A 22,493-nucleotide genomic window follows, 5' to 3' on the forward strand; every position below is an offset into this window, starting at 1 on the left:
TGCCACGAGATATGTCACCATGGAGACTGGAAAGCAACAACACGTTCACACATTACATACAAAATGAAGGTTAAATATGTCAGTCTAAGTGATCTGGTCTGAGCGGCTAAAGCTTTTTGACCAAATGAAGGAACAGAAAACAACCGCAGGCAAACGCATCAGCACCCACATTTGCAAGCATTAATTCAATTCAATTCAATTCAGTTTATTTGTATAGCCCAATTTCACAAATTAGTCTCAGAGTGCTTTACAATCTGAACACATAGACATCCCTGCCCCAAAACCTCGCATCGGACCAGGAAATCTCCCAAATAACCCTTCAGCTGGGAAAAAAGGGAAGAACCCTTCAGGAGAGCAACAGAGGAGGATCCCTCTCCAGGATGGACAGATGCAATAGATGTAATGTGTACAGAATGACAGATTTAGAGTTTAAATACATTCAATGAATATGACAGAGTGTATGAATAGTTCATAGTAGGCATATTCCACGATGGAGACCTCCACGATCCATCAGGCAGATGGTGGTAGAGAGGAGGAGTGGGCGGAGTCTCAACAGTGGGCGGAGTCTCAACAGGACAGTGGCGTAGTCAGGAGCAGGAATTCCACGACCCAGACCTCGATGATCCATCAGGCAGATATGATCAATGCCGTCTCATAGGGTCCGATGACCCCATGAGACGTGAAGTCAAAAGGACTCCGGGGAGAAAGCAGAGTTAGTAATGTGTGATTGAGAGATGAAAATTCATCCTTAAGGAGAGAAAAAAGAGGAGATAGGTGCTCAGTGTATCCTAAAACGTCCCCCGGCAGCTATAAGCCTATAGCAGCATATCAAGGGGCTGGACCAGGTGAACCTGATTCAGCCCTAACTATAAGCTCTGTCAAAGAGGAAAGTCTTAAGTCTACTCTTAAACGAGGTGACTGTGTCTGCCTCCCGGACTGAAGGTGGAAGCTGGTTCCATAGAAGAGGAGCTTGATAACTAAAGGCTCTGGCTCCCATTCTACTTTTAAGACTCTAGGAACTACAAGTAGTCCTGCATGTAGTGAGCGAGCTCTCTAGTGGGGCAATATGGTACTACAAGCTCCTTAAGATATGATGGTGCATCACCAATCAAGGCTTTGTGCGTTAAGAGAAGAATTTTAAAAGTGATTCTTGATTTTACTGGGAGCCAGTGCAGAGCAGCTAGTGCAGGAGTGATGTGATCTCTTTTCTTAGTTTTAGTGAGAACACGAGCTGCAGCATTCTGGATCAACTGGAGGGACCTAAGAGATTTATTAGAGCAGCCTGATAATAAGGAGTTGCAGTAATCCAGTCTCGAAGTAACGAACGTGAACCAATTTTTCTGCATCTTTTTTAAACAAGATGTGCCTGATTTTTGAAATATTACGTAGATGAAAGAATGCAGTCCTTGAGATTTGCTTTACGTGGGAGTTAAAGGACACGTTCCGATCAAAGATAACGCCAAGATTCTTTACAGTGGTGTTGGATGCTAGGGCAATGCCGTCTACAGAAACCACATCACCAGATAATTGATCTCTGAGGTGCTCAGGGCCGATTAAAATTACTTCAGTTTTGTCTGAGTTTAACATCAAGAAGTTGCAGGTCATCCATGTTTTTATGTCTTTAAGACATGCTTGAATTTTACCGAGTTGGTTGCTCTCCTCTGGTTTTATCGATAGATATAGTTGAGTATCATCTGCATAACAATGGAAGTTTATGGAATGTTTCCTGATAATATTGCCCAAAGGAAGCATGTATAAGGTAAATAAAATTGGTCCAAGCACAGAACCTTGTGGAACTCCGTGATTAACGTTGGTGGTTATCGAGGCGTCATCGTTTACAAATACAAATTGTGATCGATCTGATAAATAGGATTTAAACCAAATTAGTGCCGTGCCTGAAATGCCAATCGACTGCTCCAGTCTCTGTAACAGGATGTCATGGTCAATGGTGTTGAATGCAGCACTAAGGTCTAACAAGACCAGGACAGAGAGGAGTCCTTTATCTGCTGCCATTAAGAGGTCATTTGTAATTTTCACCAGTGCTGTCTCGGTGCTGTGGTGTTTTCTAAATAAACTATTGTGATGTAGAAAGTCGCACAACTGATTTGCGACCACTTTCTCAAGGATCTTGGAGAGGACACACCCACATACACACACACGTGGAGTGTGTGTGTGTGCATGTATGTGTGTGTGCAAGTTTAAATGAATGGTGCTGCCGCATTAGCTGTACTTATGTATTACAAGTATCGATTAAGCCTGTACGTTTGACATCACGCGCATGCAGCAAAGCACTTATTCAACAATACACTGAAAAATGACTTTATATCCTCAGCACTCCACACCCATAATATATGAACCACCGACTTCGCACCTATGCTCACGCACAAACACACAGACACACACAGCGCAGCATGCAAACACACTTTGCACACCTGCCATAACAGAGAGCTACCTGCTACCAAACAAGGACATATACGGACAGACCCGACTCTCTTTGGCGAGTACAGGGCACTGCATCATTTGATTAAAGGAACATTTGAAATGATTTGGTATCCACGGGGAGTATTTGCACCACAAAGCTGTACTATTAATAACAAGTGACGCCTACAGGTGCCTTGGCAAGCAAACACAAACGCACCCAGCCAAAGGATCAGACAGGTTGTGACTTACCTCCACCTCCGCCGAGCAGAGTCTTGTTGGCTGAAAGACAGACAAGAAAGAAGAAATGTCCATAAAATAACAATGACGAAAAACAACTTGAGTTGAAACAACCAAACAATCAACTGGCGGAAGTTCCAGAAAATGTATGAAACTGAACACAGACCACAGCTGAACCCACACTCGCAGTTTTGATTTCTTGTTTGCAACAGAGATATCCTTTTCTCATAACTGCATAAAATCATAAATTTGGAACGGAAAATAATGGCCAATTAATTTATCAATCAATTAAAATAAAATTAATTGGCTAATGTTTTGAAATGAATCCCAAATGTTTCCTGCTACAAGCTCCTCCGATGTCAGAATGTTTTGCTTTTCAGTGTAATTTCAATATCTGTTGGCTGGCACATAGACACGCGTCACCTTTGGCACTTTCGCACTTTTAAAGATATTTCAAATTGAATAGGGTTTAATCCTTTATGAAAATAATGCAGGCCAAATAACAACTAATACTAATTGCAGTACTGACCACTGCTGCATTCAAGGTTGCATCGGTAGTGTTGATCGCTTGCAACAGAGAAATGACAATTTCTCTCCTCCTAATCAGTGTAAAAACACTGCGCCCTTAAACCTTCGCCAATGTGTTGAACACATCATCAGCAACACCACTTCGCTGTATTCATTAACAGCTAAGTTCAGAACATTTCTTTTCTTTGCCACTGATGTGTGTGTAGGCGTGATGTTCAGAAACTCTGATCTGCAAATATAGAATCAAGTTTTACATCGAACTTTGTGGACTTAAATAACTGCTTACATTTACTAGCTGAACGGAAAAAAGCCGCACATTTGTCCTTCATTACATAATTTATCATTTGTGTCAGCATTTCTCAACAAGTCCTCAGTGCTGCCGAGTTTGCCAACCAGCAATTAACAGCATTCACCTGGCATTGCAGGTGTAACTCCCTGATTAGATCGGTAGAACGAGAACCAGCAGGCCCGAGTCCCGCCAATGAGGACTGAGAGGCATTGCATGCAAAGCTAATGAGTAAACTCATGCTGAGGCTACAGTCCAAAGAAAAATAAACAACTCTGTGAGAAACAGGCAAGCAAGATGGTTTAATTTGTATTAAAAAAAAGAAAGTCTGAACAAGGAGGTGATTGTAGCTTAAATAGAATAATAATATAATGAGCTATCTCTCTCTATGTTTCTCTCTCGATTACATATATATATATATATATATATATTTATACATTATACATACAGGAGGAGCAGTCGCCAGCCTCATCACCGAGCCAGCAATTTACACAAACTATATATACATATATATATATATATATATATATAGTGTGTGTAAATTGCTGGCTGGCTCCTGACATATGCAATATCCAAGTGTTTTCCACACTCGCATATCCATGAACGTGTGGAGTCAGCAGTGCTAGCCCGGGGACATCTGCAGACTGCAGCGCTTCCAACTCGAACCCGACCATAAACTCATAAAAATCGGGGTTTTGCAATTCTCTCCCTGATCCTGGAACACATTTTGGTCGCCGCAACCATGTTAGGAAAATCTGATAAGCACATAATCTCTGCGCGAGGGACAGTGACAAAGTTACGTCAGAACACATGGGAGACGTCTCTTGTTTTAGTTACTCTTTGCCAGTAGGCATTGTGCCAAGTGGGTACCGACTCAGACAGTGTATCAGGCAAGTTTAAAGAGGGGAGTAGAGAGACTAAATCCCAGAGCTGTCTTTCCCTCTCCAGAATCCTTTACTCTTCAACTTTTTCACCACCCCCCACTGCCTCATTAATGGTATATCCCACTTAATTCCAGCCTTTCAACACACTATACTTCTCTGTATATGTCTCACTAACATCTCCCAAAGTGGATTTCTCCACTCTTAATTTGAAAATGTGCAGCTCCATATGGCATGAACTGAGAAAGAAGACGCTTTTTAATGTGACAGTGTGAGACGATTTGAGGTGACAGCTTGTTTAAGAGCTGATGGATATTATGGTGAACTGAAATAAAGCTCATTGGGATGTAAAAGCCCAGACAAATAAAAAGTATCCATTAAGTTTCTTATTAATCCTCTGCTGATTAGCTGCAGGCTGTGCATAAGAGTGATATCACATAATGGGTAATACGCGTTAATAAGTGTCCATTTTGAGAAACACGCCCAAGGCCATCGGAATAATGAAAGGTTTCATTTTTAAAGAAAGACATATCTGCCTGAAGGAGTGACGCTGCAGCACCGACGTGCAGCAAAGAACCCAAACCACAGTCCCCAGGGTGTTGTTGGTGGTGGAGTAAACTGGTGGCAGGAGAGCGGTGCACCAAGAAGCTGGATTGGTGGGTTAGAGGTATGTTAAGCCTAAAGCCAGAGTTTTGAAGCCCGGCTAGATCGCCATAATAATTTATGCTGCACACATAACCTCGTCCCGACCAGCTTATGTTCAGAGTTTCGGACTGAAATAGACTATAAAAGTTTAGCTGCCAGATTTTTTTGAGATTTTTTAGTTTAGAGACTGAAAAGATCCATTTCATTTACTCACAATACTATCAATGAGGCATTACGTTATAAATGCAAACTTGCTGAGCCGTACGTTCCTAATGCCACAGAACCAAGCCGTGATATCACAAAAGCACAAACTGATCACATCACAACAAGAACTTAATGCAGTCTGTGATGCAGAAAACACTGTTTTTCATTCACGCGGCTGTTTGCTCATCTCCATTTTACACTGCTTGTATTGCAGCAGCAAATTAGAAAATGTATTAGTCTTTTGGTAATACATAATAATTGTCTTAATTTAAGCTTAGGTTTAGTTAGTTAGAGATTAGTCCTATGTAAATCAGTTAGGAGAAAACTTTATCTGTCCAATCTAAAGTCGTAAAATGGTGTAAACAGAAAGAAAGTAAAGTGTATTTATATTGCATACAATTAAAACAATTTGGCAATAACAGGGGCCGAAACATTTCAACAGTTAAAAGAGCAAAGAACAATACACAGTAAACAATGGTGCAATAAAATAAATAAACAAACAGAAGATAAAGTAAATAAGTCCCAGCAGCATCACAAAGCTGTGATATCACGACCAAAAATAACAGTTTTACAAAGAATACTCCAAACTTAACTGTCAAACATATATAATTGTAGACAGAATTGTTTTATTTATATCTGCATGTTTTGCATAGCTAGTAGTATGCATGCAGTTTGAAATGAACTAACCTAACAATGCTATCTGGTCATTATACGAACAATATATTGATTGTTTGACTTTCTCATAAAATAATATGAGCAGATGACAGATGTCCTTTGGGTCAGCGGTTTCCTCACACTCAGCTAGCAGGTTAAAGGTTGTCAGTTGGACCAGGTGAATAAAACCTGGCTAGTAAAACAGCCCTGAGTAGTTCCTTCAGTGCACTTTAAATAGACAATATGCTGGTCGGTGCTTTTACTTTTATGTGCCAGTTCATGATGTTTAATGCATTTTTAGGACATATCTCGTTGAAATGTATTTTCAGCCACTTCCCCACTGTCTGCTCTGTCTTCATGTCAGTCCATGTCCAATATTTCCCAAAATGTCATTTCAATAAAGCCCAGAGAACACAATCACACAGTGATAGTGAAGTTCCGCCACTCAAACATATCATATTTTATGGCTGAATTGCCTTCTGTATTTCTGAGGCGGCCATCAGTTGGGGGTTGGCTTTGGGGGCTGACAACAAAGCCTGGCGCTTACTGATGTTTTAGAGAGCTGAAATCGTCTTTTTTTGCAATCATGCTCCATCGTCGCTTCTAGAAATGTCTCTGTGAGAGGTGGCACTGCCTGTTTCTGGACAGCCATCATCAGAAAGAAAGGACAATATAGCACCAAATGTTAACAAACTAGCCTCAGAAACTAATTTTTCCAGCACACTGCCAACTGGGAAAATGAAATAGCGTTGGTGGGGCTGTGTGGGGCTTCGGGTAGAGTTGAGACAGTGATATACAATCCAAGAAGTCGAGTTTGAGTCATAGATCCACGACTTTGAAGGCTTGTCAGATGATAGAACACAGCAGCGTGGTTTATAAGACTATGAGTAAGGAAGGTAAACAGAAGAAATACAGCTCACTTATTAACGAGGTCATCTATCAGGATAGTGGGCATAAACGTATTTGATTGATTACATCAAGCAATTTTGTTCTTTTCTTTTTTTCTCACCGACACTTTAAGTGTTCTACTGAGTGCAACACTATGAATGCCTTCGAGGCGAGAGACTGTCTAAAAGAGTACAATCTAATGAATCAAGATAACAAAAGACATTCAACAGTATGTACAGAATAAATTATGGTTTTATTTTATCGTTCTTTAATTATTTTTGCTTGGGATTTTTATTCATGGCATTATATAATAATTAAGATTGTATTATGTAAGGTACAATAGACCCGTGTTGAATTCTGAATGATCCCATGTAATACCACTGTTCTCTGTGTAGGCGCTTAAAACAGAACCAGCATCTGAGCCGCGTCGGGACACAAAGGCATCAAAGCAACCAAAAGACTCCCGTGTATGCACAATCATGCAGACGCACACAGACACACGCACACGCACTCACACAGAGGGGTGTGAACACTACATACAGCATACTTGCCAGTAGTCACACACACATACAAATACAGACAGTAGTGCTTTGGAGTTTGGGTAACCATGGCGACGGCAAAGCCCAAAGGTTGGATACTGAAACCCAGTTAATTATAGAGAAAGAGAGGGAGAGAATAATGTCTGTACTGGAGAGAAAGTGATTCACCATCTGTTAAAACCAACATGTATCCTCATGTCGCGTGTGGACCGAGTGTAACTGTCTGTGTGTGTGTGTGTGTGTGTGTGTGTATGTTAGTGAGAGTGTGCCTGCGCACTGACCACAGTTGTTGCATGGGCAGAAAACAAACTCACTTCTCCCACGATGTCGACCACAGGAAGGCAAACTGTTTCTTTATCTTATTGGTATTAGATGACTAATTGGAGCCGCTATTACTGAGCAGCTATAAAAAAAACCTGCTAGCGTCTTCTGCAGAGACACACCAATTATCGGAGCGGGGAAGGGATCAGGGTGATAAGTTATACAACTATATAAGGAGTTAAAGAGGGAAGGAGGGAGGGAGGGAGGGAGGGAGGGAGGGAGGAGAGTGCAAGGTGTCAGGGGATAGAGGAAGGCTCAGGGAGGGGTGACGAAGAGTGAGTGAGAGAGACAGACAAAGTGAAAGAGAGTTGAGGGTGCAGGAGGGAGACGCAGGACACAATTTGCTGGGAACATAAAACAACAAGATGGAGTGTACTTCTTCTTCTTCTTCATCGTCTTTCTGGGGAGGTAAGTAATCACAGTGATGAGGTGAAATGGGGAGAGAGAGGAGGGGGGGGGATAGATTGATGCATCAGTGAAGGACGAGAGCTAAATGCTTAAACCCGGCCATACGGAAGGGGAAGAAGTTGGTTGGAGGAACTAAAGAGAGAAGAGAGGATGCACTAACTGGCTGTTTAGCTGAGTAAACATTGATGTACAACCACCTGTGTGTGTGTGTGTGTGTGTGTGTGTGATTATACTAGAAGTTAATAGCTATGACGGTGATGATAACAAGCTAAAATCTCTTTTATGTGAAGCTCTATGTCTTCCGTCTTTGCTCTCTGTGGCCCTCCATCGAATTTTTCATTCTCTGCGCTCTCTCCCCCTTTATTCCCCAGGCCATAGTGCAACCTGTTTGTGTATTCCTCCCTCTCCCGCCTTCTCTCTCTTTCTCCTCTACCCACTTGTCCTAACTGCCACCAGACCTCTTTGAGGCATTTCATTTCCAGCCATCATTTAGTGAGTCCACTTGAGAATGCCAATCAATTTGCTGATGTCCTTAAGCGAGAAAAAAAAAGGACAAAGCAAGTGATACAGTGCAGGATAAAAGCAGTCATGGTGCTACACCTTTATCTGAAATTCAATAAGATTATAGGAATGAAATAAAACATCACTTTTCAGGACAGGGAGGTAAAGGTTAAAAAAAGAAACTGAATATACTAGAATTAGGAAATTACAAGATAAAAGCATGTTCTTTTACAATCCATCTTAAGTACTGTATTTATTAAGCAGCTAAGAGAGAGTTATCTAACGCGTGTCCCAGATAGATCAACGTAGGGATGCCCAACAACTGTAAGGGTAAAGAGTTAAAAAAAAAAAAAAAAAAAATTTGCTAAGTATTTGTGTTTTGTTGGCTGTTCTTGGCCTTGAAAGCAAATGTAGCTCCAGAGCCTCACTGTGAATGTGCCTTTCTTGATACCCACTATGATATAAAAGGCATGTAATTCACCTAGAGGCGGTGACTTTGACGTACAAACACAAAGTGAACAGAGAGAAAAAAACTGTTTCATCTTAACAACACAAACATCTCTGCGTTATTGACTCTGTGACGGCATTCTACAAGAATCTACGTGTGAGGCGAAACAAAACAACAGCAGCGGTAGTATTCATTTGAGCTGAGCTGGTGTGAAAGTAGATTTATAATTGACAGATAATGCACCTGTCAGTGCTAATGACCTTTTAATAATTACATTCTTTACATGCGTTCGCAGCTGCAGAGACAATATGACACAAAGAAACTTGGCCTTATGTTCTTACGCTGTGTGAACCCTCCTGTGAATACAGTTACTACAGTAACGACCTGAACAACTCCACAGCACAAACACGAGACATTAAAACATTCTATAGAACTGAGCCTGACGACACAAAACAATCGTCAGTCAAAATGGATAGTTTATAGCCTTGGAGATTTGATTTGCAACAACTTTTTTCTTTTCTTTTGATTTAGAAATGCCAACATGAATAGAGGGCTAATCAATGAAGAAAACAATAACCTTTAAAGTTTAAATAACTCCTTTGTGTTGTGATTAAAGCTATTCATTCGAGTAATCTAACTTGACGAAGAAAGACTTTGCTGATTTTCTACTGGCGTTTGTTTTTTCAGAAACTAAATTATTAATTAGTTCAATATTTTTTCAATAATTTACATTTTAATCACCAATAAACAGTTTTAGTAACAGGTTCCAACAATTTTTAAAGTTGTACTCAAGCTGGATGTAAATATATGTTTTTTTATATTACAGAGCACAAAATGGTTGCATTGTTTTGATAATTCATCCATGAGATGTTTTTAAAGAAGTCACAAGATGTCTATTAACTTGACTATTAAAATGTAAATATTGACCCCAAAACTTGGTTACAACTTGTTTTGACAATTAGTCATTTGGCAAGTCACCAAGGTCTTGTTTATCACATTCAGGCTTCATATTGCCTTGAACACCCACCGGGTGTTTGGTCTGGAGAATTTAACCACAATATTTTACTTCATCATCATCAATCATCAGTGCATTTTATTTAGAGAATGACATACAAGTTCAACCGTATTGCAACATTCTTATCCAGTGCAAGTAAGACATGAATACTGAATCCAATAATGAGCAATCTCATCAACATCAAATTCAATCAATACTCCATGAGTTGTGACCCTGCGAGTCCAAAGCATGTTGTATTGTAAACTGATTTAAATACAACCAACAATCATTTCTGACTCATCTGCACCATTAAACTATTTTCCGTTTCGGTTCTTGGTTATATGAATGCTTTTTTTCTGGGAATTTCAAGGTATTGAGCATTGGCCATGTGTTAACCCACTTTTACTTAAACAGTTGCCTGCACAGGGCAATTAACCTGACACCACGAGGGATAACTAGACCATAAATTACTGTAATTTACCGCACACGCACTAATAGTTCCAGTAGGAATATGGCTATTTTTCAATAAGTAAAATAAGAAAGGAAAATGATCCCCCATTATATTAGGCTGCAATTAGCATCACTGTCAGTTTTTGATGGGGGGGGGGGGGGGGGGGAACTATAATATGATACCACTGAAGGGATGAACGAATACAATCCAAACAAAGAAATACTGGATTGGATTGAATCGAATTGTCCAGGTGTTCATGTTATTCTGTCCGTCCTCATTTTACATTAAAATATCAAATGGTCAATAAACAACTAAAGTAATTTAGATCAGTGGAGACTGACCAACACATCAGACATGAGCTCATTGCAGATGTATTCTATTAGTGGATATATGTATTTAGAAACAGTGATGCCATAATAGAAAGCCCTGGCCGGTTTGTAAAAGTGCAAAATGTCACATATTATGGTCACAATTATCAGGAAAACTATTTGTGTATGTTTGGGGTATCTTCTAAGGTGAATATTAGCCGAGTTATTAATATTTTCTCAGATTGTTAAACTTTAAAATACCAATATCAGTATGGAATTAAAAAGTATGGACATGTGAGCTCTAGCTTGTGCTGTAATATTGCCTCATTTAGATTTTGACCATTACTTAAATTGATTCCAACTAAATCCTGGAAAGTTATCTCCAAAAGAGCGCCAGAGGGTGCTGGTGGTGCAGCTGCACCCAAAACCAGGGCCCTAAGGGGCCCCACAGGAGCCCAAAGCTCTGTGTGTTGATGAGCTGTGCACATTGAATTGTGTACGTGTTTAGATGTGAAAGTTATATTTATTATTGCTGTGTATGCAGCACAAAAGGGCTAAGCGGTGGTAACTCTTTGGTGAGAGAACTGCCCACAGGTAATAAATGCAAATTAAGTGTGAGGTGTGCCCCTTAGGCACATACAAATAATTGGTCACAATGTCTGAATTAAAATAGTTTAACCAGTGTGTCATTAGCTGTGAACTGACTCTGGGGGAACCTTATAGTTTGGTAACAGCAAGATGTCAGTGCCTTTATGTTAGTAAAACTCAAACTGACACATAGAACCAAACTCCATTATCATTTCTCCTTTTTCATGTATTCTGCAAAGTGTGAGACATCTCTCTCTCTCTCTCTTTCTCTCATAGACTGAAATCCACAAATTTTTCATCAAAAAGGGCCCACAAACTGGATGCATGTATGGCCCCAGAGCACCACATGCTAAAGTCAATGTAGGTGTGTGTGTGTGTGTGGGCGTGTGTGCGCGCACGCACCTGTCAGTCTAATGCTTGGTGAGTTGTGGGTAATTGTTGGACCATGGTGACCTGCTGAACCCCTGTAACTGAGCTCAGAGAGCCATTGTAAAGAGTAGTACCCGCACCTCACACATGGAGCGCGCACGCACACACACACACACACACACATTGACAGACAACACCGCGAGCAGACTCCGCGAGAGAAGAGGAGGAGGAGGAGGAGGAAGAAGAGAGAACGTGCGCTGGAGGCGACACCTGTCAAACCGTTACTAAACACAGTCGGTTTATTTTAGAAAAAAGACCGAGGCGCCCCGAAGACTTGCGGAATAAACTGATGTGGAAATAGAGATTAGTCGCACCTCTTTCCGCTATTCTGCGCTCAGGAAGCGACACGGAAGAAAGAGAGAGAGATGGGGGGGCGGGGGGGGGAGAGAGAGGGGAAGAGAGAGAGAGAGAGAGAGCGAGGAGTATGCAATGTTGCGTTGACGTGATGACGAGCCGCTTTAGAGTTGCAGAAGCGAAGTTGACGAAGGTTAGAGGGGAGCTAACTGACAGCGAGACCGGGAACAAAGGACACAATCAGACTTTATCAGAGGTTAGTTTCTCTCTCTCTTTCTCCCCCTCGTTCTCTCTCTCTCTCCACACACATTAACCCGCGGCAGAGAGACCCAGCAGGGAGGGAGATAACTAGTGCACTTCGCGCAGCTCCCGTGCGGGCAGAGCCGAGCCGCCTCCCCGGTCCCTCCGCCCGGCTGCAGCCGCAGCTCACCGGGACTTAACGGAGCCGCGTAGATATCTATTAAGTTGAGAGGAGGATTTGACAAGGAGGACTTGAGGGGAGCGAGCGGGAGAGAGATGGATAACAAAGGTATGATCTGTGTCGGGGTGATGACCGTGCACGAGTAGGGGGGAAAGGTGCACGGTTCATGCAGTTAGGCTAAGGGACTGGCAGGTTTATTTATTTATTTTTATATATGTACACAATAAATGTATGCAGCTACCTGCTGGACCAAAAAGAGAAAAAAAGTCAGAATTAAACAGCATGGCTTCAGAGAGAAACAGGCAGAGCGGTAGATTATATTTAGTAAAGAAATAGAATTCTCACTTGCATGTTTTCTCTCATCCCTCCCTGTATCCCTCATATAAGCAGTGTGGTTTGCATAATTGCTTGTGGTCTAGTTATTGTATGTGTGTCAGATTGTCTCTCGATGTCCCTTCTAACATGACAATACCCCTACCTACACCTACACCCCCCCCCACACACACACACACCTCAACATAAGGGCATGCTTCATGTTGCGCAGGAGGACAGCATACACACAAATCAAAATGTCGTGTCATTTAACACATTCTGCTAAACTGCCGAACATCCCTCGCTGGGTGTAAACACAAACATAGATCCTCATACACACGCACACACGGACACGTGAATATACAATCATAGGATTAGATGTCATACAGGCTTGGACGGATTAAGAAACCATGGGCCCCTGGGCCTGGACCTGTCAAGGGCCCCCCCCCCCCACCCGCAAAAAAAATAATATATATATATATTTTTTACATCGCTAACAAAACAGTCCGTATGGAACAACGATACTGGAGCTGAGCAGACAACATAACGCGAATTATATGACCATGACATGAATGACTTAAGCCTAGCATATACCGGCTATGGCGCATCGTGTCATATCATCATATCAATACAAAGTTAATAACAGCTACTTCACGCAGAGGCTCTGGATTAGGGGCCCCCTGAGCTCATGGGCCCCTGGTGCCGGTAGGCTCGTTCGGTAATCCATCCCTCAGTAGGACTATTGGGGCCCTGTTACTGACATGAATGACTTAAGCCTAGCATATACCGGCTACGGCGCATCGTGTCATATCATCATATTCATATCAATACAGTGTTAATAACAGCGACGTCACGCGAGGAGGCTCAGGCTCAGGGGCCCCGTGAGCTCAGGGGGCCCATGAGCTCAGGGGGCCCGTGAGCTCATGGGCCCCTGGGCTCACGGGCCCCTGAGCTCATGGGCCCCCTGAACTCACGGGCCCCTGGTGCCGGTAGGCTCGTTCGGTAATCCATCCCTCAGTAGGACTATTGGGGCCCTGTTACTGACATGAATGACATAAGCCCAGCATATACCGGCTACGGCGCATCGTGTCATATCATCATATTCATATCAATACAATGTTAATAACAGCGACGTCACCCGCGGAGGCTCAGGCCCAGGGGCCCCCTGAGCTCATGGGCCCCTGGGCCTGGGCCCGGTAGGCCCGTTGGTTAATCCATCCCTGCATACAGGGCCATATTGAGACAGCAGATTACAATGGGACTCTCTGGGCCAAAGCAGTACAGAACATGGGATTAAAGAAAAAAAAGGAAGAGATGGATGGAGTGATGAGCAACGGAAGGTGCGTGAGAGGCAAAGATACCAAAAGGGGGACACGAGACAAAAAGTGAGAGAACATGAGATTAAAAGTGTCATGTCCTGGAGAGGGAGAGAGAAGGAGAGAATCCAGGGCAAGCCATGTAGAGGGAGCTGCACAGTGTGGGAATAAAGAAGAGAAGGCAGCAGACACTGTTTCTATATCGCCTCCCTTTTGATCTCCTCTCATTCGCCCGTACGACAGCAGGAGAGGAGCGCTGCTTATATAACGCTCCATTTGAAACACAATAAACTAAGAAAGGGTTGGGGGGAAAAACACAATAGGCATCTTACAGGTTGTTAAATTGCCCAACTAAATTAAAAATGATAAAAACCTGCAGACGTCCGGATCGTCTCGGAGTCTGAAAGGCAGTATTTTTTTCATTTCCTGAAATCTGTTGCAGGCATCATTGTTCCTAAGAAAGAGGCCCTGCCTGAGAGGCGAACTACGCTGTTTACAGTCCTCAGCACCACCTGTGTGAAGCTCAGTCAGCTGAGCTTCTGTTATGTTCTTCACAGCGTATATGCCAACAGATATGTTGGTGGAAATGCATTTAAGCACAGCACAAGTCAGCTGTTAACACACTTGTAGACCCCCCCATTGTAAGGGGTTCTTAATTGAATTTAAAAGAATAATTTCAGAGAGATTAATCTAGTCTTTTAAGCATCTTTTAGTCGTATTGCATTAGTTTTGCTGACTGTAAAATCAGGTCGCTGATGCTAAAATGAGGCCTATATCAGACAAATAAAAGGTGTTTTACCCACAGTATTAAATAATAACAAATACTAAATGAACTTCAACAGAATATAATCTTCCAAAATAATAGCTACATTTAATACAACTCTAAGAGGACTGCCCTGCTTCTCTATGAAGACTTTGTGGCATTACGGCTCTGTACTGGATCTGTACTGGCAGTGAAAAGGATGGATGGATGAATTTTGATTGGATGGGAAGTTGATTTGATTTAATGAAAAGAAAACACACCAAATCCCTGCATGGTGTTGGTTCTTTGTGTTGTTTTGGCAACTGTCTGATTTTTAAATCTGCACCACAACATTTCTTGGAGGCCGTGCAAAACACAACATTTACATATTTTTAAAATTGATGAGGTGTTATCAAACAGTAGCTTATTGCACACCCAGAAGACACGCAGCGCATTTATTTGGTTTCTGGCAGCTCGGTGAATGCAAGTTTAAATATTCACTTTAATTTTTGCTCTGTAGCTGCAATGTGGATGCTAGCTAGTGGATGCTAGCTCGTGGACGCTAGCTTTGCCGCCTGCTGTTTGGTACTGAACCGGTCGAGTACAGTGGGTTCATCAGAGCCTTTAGGGCCCTAAACCCAAAACACTGAGCTGAAAGATGCAAACTCACTCCGTAGAGCTGAGGGGAAGTGAGTTCTGTGATAAATGTCTGCCGCTTCGTCATTTCACGTCACATATAGTACATTTTTCCCCTTTGCGAATACAAAAGCCGAGGTTAGTGCAGCTGTGTAGAACATGACAAACGAGTGAAAACTGTACGTATGCAGGGAACGTGTTCCATGGTGTCAACTGTAAAAACACCGTGCAGTAGCACGACCCCCGGGGTTAAAACTGTGCCCAGTTCTCTTCAGTTGTGAGGACATGTTTCCCTGGTGGCAGTTTGTTGAGTTTACGAGCGAGTGATTGTGTGGAGGGGTGAGCCGTGTTCAAGGCCCGAGGTCAGCGCCCTGGGGCAGAACAGGTGTCAAGAGGAAGAGATGAGTCTCTGTGCTTCATGACTATGAGCAGTATGCTGTCAACAGGATGTTTGACCTACTTATCCAACGTGTCTTACTGAATGACATCTGACTATCTATCTATTAGTTCATTATTTTACATCATCTTTATAATATTAAACTGTAGTTTAAATCTATTAGAAATCAGGTTTACATCCATTTAAAGACTTTTCCACAGCTTTGTTTTCTTGCCTACAGCCATGAAATTCAGCATTAATGTTTCACTGCAAAATGTAAATAATTCAGTAGTTTGAATTCCGGTATGGACTGTTACTAAGCACATCAATGCTTGTAAACTTTGACACGCTATTAATGATTCAATATTTGAATTGGTGCTCATCCAAATCAATGTACGATAGTAACAAATTGAAAATATCCTTGCGGCCCTTGACGTACTTTCATGTCATGTTTCTTTCATGGATGTTTAAAAAAATAAATAATGTTATCCACTGATCAGTCAGATGAATGAATCCATTTGTGCTTCATGGATCAGCAGATATGAATGTGTCCTGTCATTTTATGGCATACATAAAAACAAATGGAAAACGTGCCGTATAAAGAGCCCAATAATGAACTAGAATACAGAATTTTCAAATACACGTTAAGGTGTGCTTAAACCAAATGAACAGGGGTGGGAGGGAAATGTGTGAAAAATAAATATGTCTCAAAATATACCTGCGCTTATGTTTCCAGGCACCCCACCCTATTAATGCCTGTGTGTGGGAAACACTGCTGTTGGAGACAGATTTAGAGTATTGCCCGCCCCCGAAACTATGGTTTCATAACCATGTCCTGAACGGCTTCATGGAGGCTCAGACTGAGCACAGGACGACTCACTGAGCACTCCGGCCCTTTTTCTCATCATTAACAAATATAGCTCATTTAGATGAAAACGCTCAAACTAACAGTGGGCGGTCAGTCAATGACACAAATCGGATCCTGATCTTTACATTTCAGTTTAGACTAATCTTAGTTTTCAGATTCCCTGTTTCTGTCATGGCAAAAACATCATGTTTGTAGAAAACTGATTGCGAGAAAAACAGATGACGAAATGCAGCTCTAACTCGTATACAACTGATAGCAAATCCTAGATCATATAAATGGTCTGCAGGTTGAGGAAAATACTATGAGCTTATAATGTGTCATGGATTGCAGCCTTCCTCATTTATTGATCTTATCCGTTTCCCTACTACACAATATACTGAACAAAAGAAGAAAAGGCCCCATTTAAACCTGATATTAACATGTGATCTGTATCTATACATTACTATAAGGGCAGTTGCGATTATATTTGATGTTGATAAACATTCTTGTTAGCTCGATTCTTTATTGTCATCGGATCTCAATATGCAAATGTGTTAGGTGGGGCTGATGAACCAAACATAGCACACATAAAGCCGGACTGGCTTCTTAGGCAATCTTGCTGGGGGATTACCCCCCAGCCCCCCAACCCTTTACCGGCGATTTCAATTGTTTTCATAGGAACATTTTTATCAAAGACAATTTCATTGTTCACTCGTACAAACCTACTGATAATTATCATGTAAATCTGCAGCTCCCCTCCGCTTTACACTGAGTTTCAGCTCATTGTTCAGTTAATCTTTTGGTCATTTAGTCAGCTCAGATCCTCAATGACCTGGAAAGAATAGAAACAAATCTGTTGAATAATAAAGTTGATATACTTTATTAATTATTCAAACAAATCGCATTATAACCCATAAACAAAAATATATAAAAAGGGAATACAGATAATTTGTTTTAAGAATAAATTCAACTTTGCCCTCCTGCCGCTTTGTTTTCAAAGCTAAACAATCAGCAGAGTTGAGGATGAGAAGACCAATAATATTATTTAAAAATGTATACTATGGAGCTTTTGTTATTGTCTTAGTTTATGCCGTATGGAATCTTTTGTAGGAGGCAGTATGGCTCTGAAACAAACTGTACTTTCATATAAATGAGGTTATGCCATGTTTTGGCTATGACTATCGAAAATACATAATAAATAAGACCCCAAGAAAACCTGAAATTATTATATCCCACAGGAGATGCCAGATACGGAGCACAAGATGCATTACACAAGGGAAGGTTTTAACAATTTAGGAGGCTCTCTGACGCAGCCCCGAACACACAAACACATGCTCTTGCATTGGGCCGTGCTGGATTGCTTTGTGGCTTTGTGTCTGAGTGTTGCAGCAGAGGGATGCGTGGGAGCTCAGAGAGTAGAATCACACACAGCCCAGTTCAGAGAGGAGCTTTGGTTTGAGCAGCAGGACTTCAGAGAGCCTGCACGGCTCCTTACCTCGAGCTTTGAAACAGCTGCAGGCGTCTCCACAGATACTGGTTAAATAGAGCAAGTTACAATAAACAACTGCGAGAAAATAAGAAATGAGCTATGATTGAGTCATTAAAACCTTTTCACTCGTGCACAAATGAACTTTAGAAAGAATGCAATGTCCCCCATAGATCCCTCTCGACAACAGATACAGTTAGCACCTGTACCTCACACTCAAGACAATCACAACGGAACTGTTGTCATTAAGCTTTTGTGCAGCGGGTTAATGAAAGATCATTAAAATGCATTAGTTGGTATCACTGACAGGTGAGATGTTCTGCTAAACTGTTACTGTGGAGAATGTTTAACAAATAGATGTAGAACGAACTAGTTTGTAGAGGGAATAAAACCAGTGATGAAAGGAAAGCAAAGACCGAAGATGTGATCGAGGAGTTCATTTGATGAGAGTGATTTCTTTTTGATCTTTCTTGGATCAAAGGCTGAGAAAGTGAATGGAGAGGGACATGTATGAAAGTATTTATACTATCTATGGCCAGGGGTTACTGATTATTTTGGAAATAAAAAGCCATTCATCATCTCATTTCTGAATATGTTATTTTTATGTTGCGTTAATTTGTCTCTTTTTTACTTCAATGTACATTTGCAATTTTATGACAGATGTTATGTTCCCCTCAATAATAAGACTCCAGGATTCGCGCAGCACTGTTTTGTAATGAGAACCAGAATAATGAGAAAACAAACGGCCAACACATTTGGCAGGCCCTCTCTCATATGAGCTCAACATGCAGAACATTTGTAATGGCTGCACCAGCTCCAGATTGTCATCAATTTATGATTTCCTATCAGTTGCACCACAGTTAAGTGTGTTGCCTGCAGCAAAAAAAATAGAATTACATGCATTTGGAACGTGTGTTTTTTAAATAGCTCAATTATAGATTTTTAACTTGCACCAACTGTGAGCTTTGGCTGGCAACGTTTTTTTTTTCCTGACTCCGACTGACAAGCAGTGGCTGTTCAAATATAATGTGTCTGTCTGTTTAAATGCTCATATGTAGGATAGAGTCAAATATCTACCCTTTACATGTGTGTTGGTATATATGCTGCAAAGCTTTTCTTTGTTTGACACGTTGATACATGTTGACTGGATATTTTAGGGCTTTTCTGAGATCAGCTGTCTTTTTGTTTTCTCCTGTGCTTCTTGGCAAATGCATACTCAAATGATTTGACAAAAAACAAACCTTGTACACCCAAATCCAATTTAGACCCAATACCGCAGCATATCAGGAATACCACAACTGATGTTAATATCTACAACCTGCCGAGGAACTAAAACCTCTCAATTTGGACCAACACAGGTGTGTAAGTGGAACCAAATGATGAACTATCACAACCTACTATGGCAACACAGAAAGATAAGCAAACACTGTCTGCAACGCTATCCAAAGTGATGAGAGAGCGATGCACACAAGCCAATTACTGAGCCATGTTCAGAGGGTGCGCCACCCGCTGAGAAGAATGTCAAGATGGTGCTCGATTGTGAGGGCGACTGGCAGGAATATGTTTGACCTGATGTATTGAATTCCAAGAGATCTCTCAGGTATGCAGAGACCATGCCTGACTCTGCGCATGAATAAGCTTCGATAATTACCCTATTGCCTTTCTGGAGTGTACTCATTGTCTCTTTATAATGAGGAACCAAAGTAAACACGGCCAAACAGAACGACTTGCAGGCGATGCACCGGTTTTAGTTCACTCAGAAACAGCTCTGTTCACACAGAAGTTTGTCTTTCTTGTCAAAAAGTTTAGGTTCTGTGGAAGCTTTTTTTTTCTCAGCGAGATAATAATGAAATGGAGAGTGACGGGAAATAATAGCGGGAGAGAAAGAGAGAGATGAAGTGTTGCTGGGTGAGAGGTAACAAAGCCTGTCAGCTGGATTCAAACCTTCAGTATCGCACCTTAGCTTGCCACCAGGAGGCCACACGTACTTCACATGTTATTGGATTTTAAATGACTTGTTTCGTCTGTCATCACACACATAGTCTCTCACACACACAGTCTCTCTCACACACACACACAGTCTCTCTCACACACACACACAGTCTCAGTCTTACGCACACACACACAGTCTCTCACACACATGCACGCACACACACACCCACACCTCCATGAATTCTGCTCCAAAGTCATAAGTGCCAAGTTCAACCTAGCGAGAGTTATTGTGACCTATCTAAGAGTGCCTTCTGGTGGACTGTTTTTTGGTTGTGCGTGTGTGCGTGTGTGAGGGTGTCCGGCCTGTAAATTGCCTGTCGGAAGATACTTCCTGTGCGTACCTCATTCTGAGTGAGACAGAGTGAGAGAAAGAAATGGAGAGAGAGTGTGCAAATGCTTTGAATCGGAAAAAAGACCCTCAATCTTATTTAATGGGATTATTTATCCACATAGTGTCATGAAACGATGTGTATGCATGCTGGGCCGTGTGTGAAATTGTGTGTTTTTCTGAGAGATGGGGTATATCATAGCATCTCCTGGCACATAATATTGCAGGCAGATGGGTGTGTTTTTTTGTTTTTGTGTAGATACATTTAATGTATTCCTCCTGTGCTGATAGAGAGCAGTGTGAGCTCGATGTATCGGGCCAATATAAAAGCTGTTTATGTTTCATTTAGATATTAGCCAGGTCACATGGTACACTGCTGATGTGATAGAGGCTACTTTTTATAGCAGCTACTGAATATGTTTTTATTAATATTACTCCTTTATCGCAGATGGCTAAGCAAAGAAATCATTCCATCATGGTGTGGGAGGATTTTACTCACAGTTTCAGGGGTGTCAGTCTGTAAAAACCTGCAATGAAACCTGCCTCACCCTGCCGAAAGGAGCTGCCAACCCACTGAAAAGCTTTCATCTGGGAGGGTTCCACTGGCTTTTCCAGCGTCCCATGGTCTAATTACCATTGCAGAAGGCTCCTCGGTGCTGTCAAGATTAGCATGCAGGGAGAAACAGGGAACCGTTTTGAATCTGAGTTTCTGTTTGCTATTAAAGATACATGTATACGTTTTGGTCAGTCCGAAAAAATATGAACAGTCATCATTAAACCTGCATATTTCTCTCACTGAAAGTAAAGCAAGTGGGTGAAGGGGCTTCAAGCTCACAGCACTGTGAATATGTTGTCAGCACCCAAGGCCGCAAGAGAGCCCCCAGAGAGATTATATAGTTTATTTACCGCTTCTGCATAGCAATCTCTGTGCTGTCCACACTGTGAGGCCTGGCTGCTTTAATTATTAGTGGCTGTATTTAAAATAAAGCTGGCAGCATTTTGATTATTCACACCACATGTATGCAAAACACCTTCATTCTGTGTGTGTGTCCATCCATGTCTACCTTTTCTTCTTTTTTAAAATTAATTTCTAATACTACCTCTACTCCATTGCTGTCCTCCCTTTTCACCTCCACCACTCTCTAGTCCATCCCACCTCCACCTCCTCCTCCACTCTCTTTTCGTCTCTTCAGCTCTCCATCTCAAAGTCTTGTTTACGCCGTCCTCTGCTGCTCATTCCCTCTTTGGAATCCGGCTTCCTTCAGGGCAAAAAACTCTACAGCTCACTTTGTCTCCCTGTCCGCCTCCATCTATGCACCTCTCCTTCCATCTACTTTCTTTCTCCGCTCTCTCTTTCACTCCTTTCCAGTCCTTTTTCATCTTCTCTTTTCCTCTGACAATAGGTTTCAGGACCCATATATTGAAAATTCCCATTTGCACTGCTTACCTCTCAGTGACTTGCTTTCATCTCATCACCGTTGGAGTTTTGTGCTGACTCTACTGTTCAGAATAAGTAGGGGAGAGGTGGAGGGAAAGAAATAAAACTAAGCATGAACATTGCCACCAAACACGGGCACAGACGGAGGTACCAGAGATATAAATTAAATTAACACTAAAAACCAATTTGATTAGAACATTTGAAACTGTGAGATGCCGTTAATAAATTGCATTGCTTGCCAGCGTACTAATACACTAATCCCAACACAGAATCAACGTTTGATGTATAAAAAGTCAGATGGGAAAGTTTTCAAGTCAGCACATTAAGTGACAGATACAGTCACAGCGACCTGAAATGTAATGTTGTGGATGAATTAGATAACAAGATGTCAGTGTCACTTACTAGGTCACTTAAAGTCTTACAGGAAACACAGGCTTACCGTTGATACACCCTGTTGACAGTATTTAAATAGTTTCAAATGAGTTCCAACACAGAGAGTAAATCAAATGAAAATCACCTGAAGCATCATGTGAAGTGACCAATAGAACACCAAGAGTGCAATTTATTTTGAATA

Source organism: Pseudoliparis swirei, chromosome 19 (genome assembly GCF_029220125.1).
Source record: "Pseudoliparis swirei isolate HS2019 ecotype Mariana Trench chromosome 19, NWPU_hadal_v1, whole genome shotgun sequence".
Lineage (NCBI taxonomy): Eukaryota > Metazoa > Chordata > Actinopteri > Perciformes > Liparidae > Pseudoliparis > Pseudoliparis swirei.